The sequence below is a fragment of the Artemia franciscana genome, unplaced genomic scaffold (assembly GCF_032884065.1).
Source record: "Artemia franciscana unplaced genomic scaffold, ASM3288406v1 PGA_scaffold_30, whole genome shotgun sequence".
NCBI lineage: Eukaryota > Metazoa > Arthropoda > Branchiopoda > Anostraca > Artemiidae > Artemia > Artemia franciscana.
In genome coordinates, this window is record NW_027062662.1 from 2,534,430 (window position 1) to 2,543,309 (window position 8,880).

Here is an 8,880-nt window from a genome sequence, read left to right on the forward strand (position 1 = left end):
AACACATTTTCTAAATATACAGGGTAAAAGCCATAACATTCAGACGAAATATCTTGATTAAAATGTATCTCTTTTGAATAAGGATTGCTCCTAAAGCTGATTGTGAAGCAGTAACTATTATTTAGATTTAACCTATTAATAAATGTTGATTGCAAGAACAAATTCATAGACATTAACCCTGACAGAAATATTCATTACCTCCGACTACCATAGAATAACATAGGCATTATCCCACGACTAATATAGATTTAACCCCCGACATTAATAAAGACATTACCCCCGATTAATACAGACTTTACCCCTGACAAATAAAGACATTACCCCCAAATTTTCTATACAATAACCCTGACAAATATAGACATTACCCCCAAGATTAACATAGACATTATCCCCGATTAATATAACCATTACCTTCAACTAATATTGAAATTACCCCCGACGAATATTGACATTACCCCCGACATTAATATGGACATTACCCCTGATTAATATAGACATCATTCCCAAAACAATTTAGACATGAACCTCGACTAATATAGACATTACCCCCGTCATCATATAGACACTACCCCCGATTAATGTATACATTACCTCCGACTAATATAGACATTACCACTGACATTAATATAGACATTACCCCCGATTAATATAGACATTACCTCCGAGATTCAAATAGGCGTGGCTTCCGACTAGTATTGACATTGACCCCAACTAATATAGACAAAACCCCCCAACATCAATATACACATTACCCCTGACATTACCCCCGACTAATATAGATATCACCTCTGACGTTACTATTGACATTACCCGTGATTAATATAGATATTACCTCTGACATTAATATAGAGATTCCTCCCGCCTAATATAGACAGAAGTCCCAACTAATATAGACATTACCCCGTAAATGAAAACTAGTCATAATCCCAGACATTACCCCCAACTAATATTGAAATTACCCTCAGTTAATATAAACATTACCCCCGCCTAATATAGATATTTTGCCCGACTCATATAGATATTAACCCCGACTAATATAGACATTACCCCCGACGAATATAGACATTACCCTCAACAAATAAAAACATTCCCACGACTAATAAATAGATTGTACCCAAAATAATATAGATTATACCCCGAATAATATATGACTGATATTACCCCCGACTAAGCTAGACATTACCCCAGACTAATCTGGACACTACCCCCGAATAATATATGATTGATACTACCCCGACTAATATAGAGAATACCCCCGACTAATATAGACACTACCCCCGACTAATGTAGAGATTACCCCAGAATAACATAGACATTACCCTCGACTAATATAGACATTAATCTCGACTAATATAGACATCACTCTCAACTAATATAGACATTACACCCGAAATTAATATAGACATTACTCCCGACATAAGTATTGACATTACCCCTGACTAGTAGAGACATAACCCCCAACTAATTTAGACATTGCTCTCAACTAAGATAGACATTATCCACTACTAATATCGACGTTACCCCCGACTAATATAAAGAATACCTCCGACTAACATAGAATTTAACCACAATTAAAATCAACATTACACCCGACTAATATAGACATTACCCCCGACTAAAACAGAGATTTCCCCAAAACTAATATAAATTTTAACCCTGATTATTATAGGCATTACCCCCAACTAATATCGAGATTGTCCCTGACATTAGCCCCGACATTAATATGGACATTACCCTGGACTAATATAGACATTACCACCGACTAATTTAGCCATTACCCCCGATTAAGAAAGATATTACCTCCCGAATTAACATAGGCATTGCCACCGACTAATATAGACATTGCACCCTACTAATATTGATATTAGCCCCGACTAACATAGACATTACCCCAGAATAATCTGGACACTGCCCCCTACTTATATAGACATTACACGAAACTAATACAGAGAATATCCCCGACTAATACAGACATTACCCCCGACTAATGTAGAAATTACCCCAGAATAACATAGACATTACCCTCAACTAATATAAACATTACTCCCGGGACTAATATAGACATTACCCCCGACATTAATATAGACATTACCAACGACTAATATAGATATTACCCAGCACCTTAATATAGACCTTATCCCCTGACTAAGATAGACATTACCCCCGACTAACATAGACATTACCCCTGCCATTAATATATACTTTACAACCACTAATATAGACATTACCCCCGACTAATAAAAACATCACCCCCGACATTAATATAGACATTTCACTCGACATTAATATATACGTTACCCCTGACTAATGTAGACATTACTTCCGACTATAATAGACATTACCTTCAACTAATATAGACATTACCCTGACGAATAAAGAGATTGTACCCCGAATAATGTAGATTATACCCCGAATAATATAGATTGTACCCCGAATAATATAAGATTGATATTATCCTCGACTAATATAGACACTACCCCTGACTAATCTGGACACTAGCCCCGACTAATAAAGACATTACCCCAAACAAATATAGAGAATTCCCCCGACTAATATAGACATTACCGCTGACATTAACATAAACATTACCCCCGACTAATATAGACTTCACCCGGACTAATATAGACGTTACCCTCAGCTAATATAGAAATTATCCCCAATTAATATAGACTTTACCCCCGAAATTAATATACACATTACTCCCAACTAATATAGACATTACTCCAGACATCAATATTACCCCTGACTAGCAGAAACATTGCCTTCGACTAATATAGACCTTACCCCCAACTAATTTAGACATTACTCCCAACTAAGATAGACATTACCTACGACTAATATCGGCGTTACCTCCTACTAATATAGAGAATACTTCCGACTAACATAAACTTTAACCACGATTAATATCAACATTACACCCGACTAATGCAGAGATTGCCCCCAACTAATGTAGATTTTAACCCCGAGTAATATAGATATTACCACCGACTAATGTAGACATTACCCCCGAATAACAAAAATATTATCCCCCACATTAATGTAGACATTGCCACCGACTAATATAGACATTGCCACCGACTAATATAGATATTACTCCCGATTAATATTTACAGTACCCATGACTAACATAGTAGATATTACCCCTGACTAACATGGGCACTCCCCAATTTAATAAAGACATTACTTCTGACTAATATAGAGAAAAACTTCGACTAATAGACATTACCCCCGACTAATATAGACATTGTCCCCGACATTAATATAGACATTACCCCCGACTAAAATAAATATTACCCCCGACAAATAGAGACAATACCCCTGATTAATGTAGAAACTACCCCCGACTAATATAAACATTACCCCTGCCTAATAAAAACATTTCTCCAAACTCATATAGATATTACCCTTGACTAATATAGAAGTTGCCCTCGACTAATGTAGACATTACCCTCTACTAACATGGATGTTACCCCAAATAAATATTAGACAATACCCCCGACACTAATATAGACATTACCCCTGACTAATTTAGACATTACCCTCAACTAATATAGATATTACCACTGTTTAATATAGACATTAACCCCGACACTAATATAGACATTATACCCAGCTAGTATAGAGAATGCCCCCGAATTATAGAGACATTACCCCCAACTAATGTAGAAATTATCCCCAACTAACATAGACATTAACTCAGACACATATAGAAAATAACCCAGATTAATATACACATTACCCCTGATATTAATATTAAGTATAGACATTACCAACTAATATAGATATTACCCATAACTATTGGATACATTACCCCCAAAATTAATATAGACATAACCCCTGACTAGTAAAGACCATACCCTCGACTAATATAGACATAACCCCCAACTAATTTAGAAATTATCCATGACTAATACCTACATTACCTCCGACATTAACATAAACACTACCACCGACTAATATAGAAATTACCCCTAACTATTATAAACTTTTCCGCCAAAATTATATAGACATAACCCCTGACTAATACAGACCTTACCCTTGATTAATATAGACCTAATCCCCAACTAATTTAGAAATTACCCCTGACTAATATAAACATTACCCACGACTAATATTGACATTACCCCGACTAATATAGAGAACACCTCCGACTAACATAAACTTTACCCACGATTAATATCGACATTACGCCTGACTAATTTAGATATTACCCCAGACTAATATAGATTTTAACCCCGACAAATATAGAAATTGCCCTGACTAATATACATAATACCCCCGACTAAAATAAACATTACCATAACTAATACAGACATTACCCTCGACACTAATATGAACATTACTTCGGACTAATTTAGACATTACCCCCGACTAATATAGACATTACCCCTGACATTACTATAGACATTATCCCCGATTAATATGGACATTACCACCCATTAATACAGACATTACCTCTTACATTAATATTGACATTGCCCCCAACTAATATAGACATTACCCCATAAATTAAATCTAGACATTATCCCAAACATTATCCCCAACTAATAAAAACATTACCCCCGACAGTGATGTAGAAATTACCCTCGACTAGGATAGACATTACCTCTTACTAATATTGTAATTAACTCCGACTAATAAAAACATTACCCCACCTAATATAGACATTACGCCAGACTCATATTTGATATTACCCCCAACTAATATATGCAGTACCCTCGACTAATGTAAACATTACCCTCAACTAATATAGACATTACCCCAAACTAATATGGGGATTACCCCCAACTAATAGAGAGACTATACCCCGAATAATATAAATATTACCAACAACTAATATATACATTACCCCTGACTAATATTTATATTACCCCCGACTAATATAGACAATACACCCAACTAATATAGGGAGTACCCTCGGCTGATATAGACATTACCCCCAACTAGTGTAGAAATTACGCCCAACTAATATAGACATTACCCCCGACATTAATATAGACATTACCCCGGATTAATAGAGACAATACCCCCGACCAATATAACCATGACCCCCAACATCAATATAGACATTCCTCTGACAAATATAGACATTATCCCAAACTTATAATGACATTACCAACAGCTAATATACACATTACTTCTGACTAATATAGACATTACCCCCGACATTAATATAGACATTATCCTCGACACTAATATAGACATTATCCCCGACATTAATATACAAATTAACCCTAACTATTATAGACATTACCCCCAAAATTAATTTAGACATTACCCCTGACCACTACAGACCTTATCCCCGACTAATATAGACTTTCCCCCCAAATTAATTTAGAAATTACCCCCGACTAATATAGAGAATAAATCCAACTAACATAGACTTTAACCACGATTAATATCGACAATACCCCCGACATTAAAATAGACATTCACCCCGACACTAATATAGACATTACCCCTGACTAACATTGACATCACCCCCGACTAATATATACATTACCCCTAACTAATCTGGAGACTACCCCTGATTAATATAGACTTTACCCCCAACCAATATAGAAAATACCCCCGGATTATATGGACATTACCCCCCAACTAATAAAGAGATTATATTTCTGATGATGTAGATATTACCACCGATTAATATAGACATTACCCTCGACACCAATAGAGACATTACCCCTGACTAATATTGATATTACCTACGACTAATATAGACTTTGCCCCTGAATAATCTGGATGCTACTCCCAACTAATATAGACATTACCTCCAACTAATATAGAGAATACCCCCTGGTAATTCAAAAATTACCCCCAACTAACATAGATATTACCCCTGACATTAATGTAGACATTACCCCAGACTAATATGGACATTACTTCTGACTAATATAGATATTACCTCTGACATTATTATAGACATTACCCCAGACATTAATATAGACATTACCCCCGGCTAATAAAGACAATACCCCAAACTATTATAGACATTACCCGCGAAATTAATTTAGACATTACCCTTGACTAATAGAGACCTTATCCATGACTAATATAGACATTACCCCACCCCCCCCCCAACTAATTTAGAAATTACCCCTGATTAATATTGACATTACACCCAACTAAAATAGAAATTACCCCCGATTAATATAGAGATTGCCGCCAACTAACATAGATTTTAACCCTGACTATTATAGACATTACCCCCGACTAATATAGAGATAGCCCCCAGCCTATATAGATAATACCCCTACTAATATAGACATTATCCAAACAAATACAGACATTAACCCCGACATTAATATAGATATTATGCCGGACTAATACTGAAACTACCACTGACTAATTTAGACACTACCCCCGATGTTAATACAAATATTATACCCGACTAACAAATACATTGTTCCTGACATTAATATAGACATTGCCTCGACTAATATAGACATTACCCACGACTCCTATACACATTACCCCCGACATGAATATATACACTGCCCCCAATATTAATATAGACATTACCCTCGACCAATAAAGATATTACCCCCCACTAATACCCACAACTAATATAGACATTACCCCGACTAATGTAGAGATTACCCTCATCTAATATAGACATTATCCCCAACTAATGTACACATTACCCCCGACTAATATAGAGATTGCCCCGACTAATATAGACATTATCTACGACTAATATAGACATTGCCCCTGACTAATATAGACATTACCCCCAAAATTAACATAGATGTTATCCCCGACTAATATTGACATTACCCATGACTTATATAATCGATATTACCCCTGATTAATAAAGACAATACCCCTGACTAATAAAGACATTACTTCTGAGTAATATAGATAATAACCCCGAATAATACAGACACTACCCCCGACATTGTCCACTTCCAAATTATTGCGGGTATTCCCTCTATTCCAGGTGATGATCAACCTCTCATAGTTATCTCATATATTTGTTGCCGAATAGTAACCAAAATATTGATTGTTCTGTATTTTAGCTCGTAGCCTGGTAAGCTTGGTAACGAGGCAAACTTCATAAGTAAGGTATATGCAGGCATTTAGTAAGTTTCGAAGAAAACAAATAGGCTAAAGATATTAATAAAAAAATCTGATATTTAGGCTTCTTCATCCAACTACCTGGACCCAGATATGGACTGCGGTAACATCTGCAGAATGTGTTTTGAGACACGAGATAAACAAGGCGTAGTAATGATCATTTATGTGCACATAAAAAGCAAAGAACCCAGGACTGATCCCTGAGGTACTCCTACCTTTGAAGACTGAAGTACAACTGGAGAGAGAAAATTATCCCTATCTATTTTTTGCCTTGTTTATCCAGACAGGATTTCAGTAGTTCCAATGCCGGTCAACGCACATCACAGTTATCCAGTTTTCAAAAAAAGAATACATGTGGAAATTATATTGAATGTTTTTAAAAATTTAAAAATATATCATCAATCAATCTATTTATATGTAACCTATCTACAAAAAAGAGGGCGAAACGCCCATAAGATGGAGCAGTAAGAGAAAATAGTAAAAAAAATAAGTAAAATTAAATCAAAACCAACAAACAGTTAAGTAAATAATGCTGACCATGCATGAGATGTAATCGACATAGAAGAACGAAAATCATGTAGCCTTTTATCAATAACACAAATAGGCAAAACTAGGTGGTTTTTATACATCAAGTAACTATTTCTAGTCCAAGTCAGGGTAACTGAGAATAACGAAAATATATTCAGAAAATATTCAGATATTGTATCTATTTGGCATCTGACCAGTGCACAATACTTCAATTTTAAGCCGGATTAACATTGGAATATATTATAAAATTGAGAGTGCAGATATATTTTACCGTGTTGCTGAAGAATTAAGAATTTGGACTTGAATTTGGATTATTCTTTTCTTTAAAAAAAAATATGATAAGGATTAAAAGTATTATCTACTGACCTAATTTCAGGTATTTGATTACATTTCATGTATCAATTAAATTTCAGTCACTAATGAGCTTTTGTCGCGTGCAAAAAGAAACCAGTTATTTTTTCCTATTGAATGTGTCTGGACTTTATTAGCATAGTGTCGAGTGAGAAAGAAAGACTTGTGCATAATGCTTTGCTAAATTATTTATCGCGAGCGCTACAAACAAATAAGACTGATGAAATTTGCGAAAAGGCAGTGGGATTTTATGACAAGGATACGATTATAAAAGCTAAGGATTCACTTTTGAACTATTCGAATACTTCGAGTCGCAACGTTGCTCGCCTTAAGATTGCCACTAAAGTGTTAGACATGCTGAAACTGATCCAGTTGTGTGAGACTAACCGGATCAAATTGGTAAAATTTGTAATTTTTGATCCTACGGAGGTCCCAACTACGCCTGGTGAATTGAGTGCTATTGTTACTCAAAAAGTGGCAGAAATCTCCAATAATTTGAAGGACGTTATTGAAAGTGAGAAAAAATCCCGTGCAGCTGAGAAACTTGCTATATCCATGAATCAATTAGTCACTCCACCAGCCAAGCCTTCTTATACAGTTATTCTCAAGAAGCCCCCCTTAGACATTAGAAAGCCTGACTCCTGTATAGCTTATCTGGAGCATCTGTGTGGAGAAGCTAAAGAGAATATAATTGTAAACCAGTGTAAATGTAACCAGTGAGCTGGTACAAAAACCATACTATATATTACCAACAAATAACACTATTCCTTAACCAATCCACCCCACTTTAATCGGGCATGCATCATCATACCAATTCTTTCGATTAGTGGTCTTCACTCTTAGAATACGAGAAGGCGCTTGGCTCACTTCTCTAAGACTTTTCGTACTCTCATACATACTTCATATACGATAAGGCACTTAGAT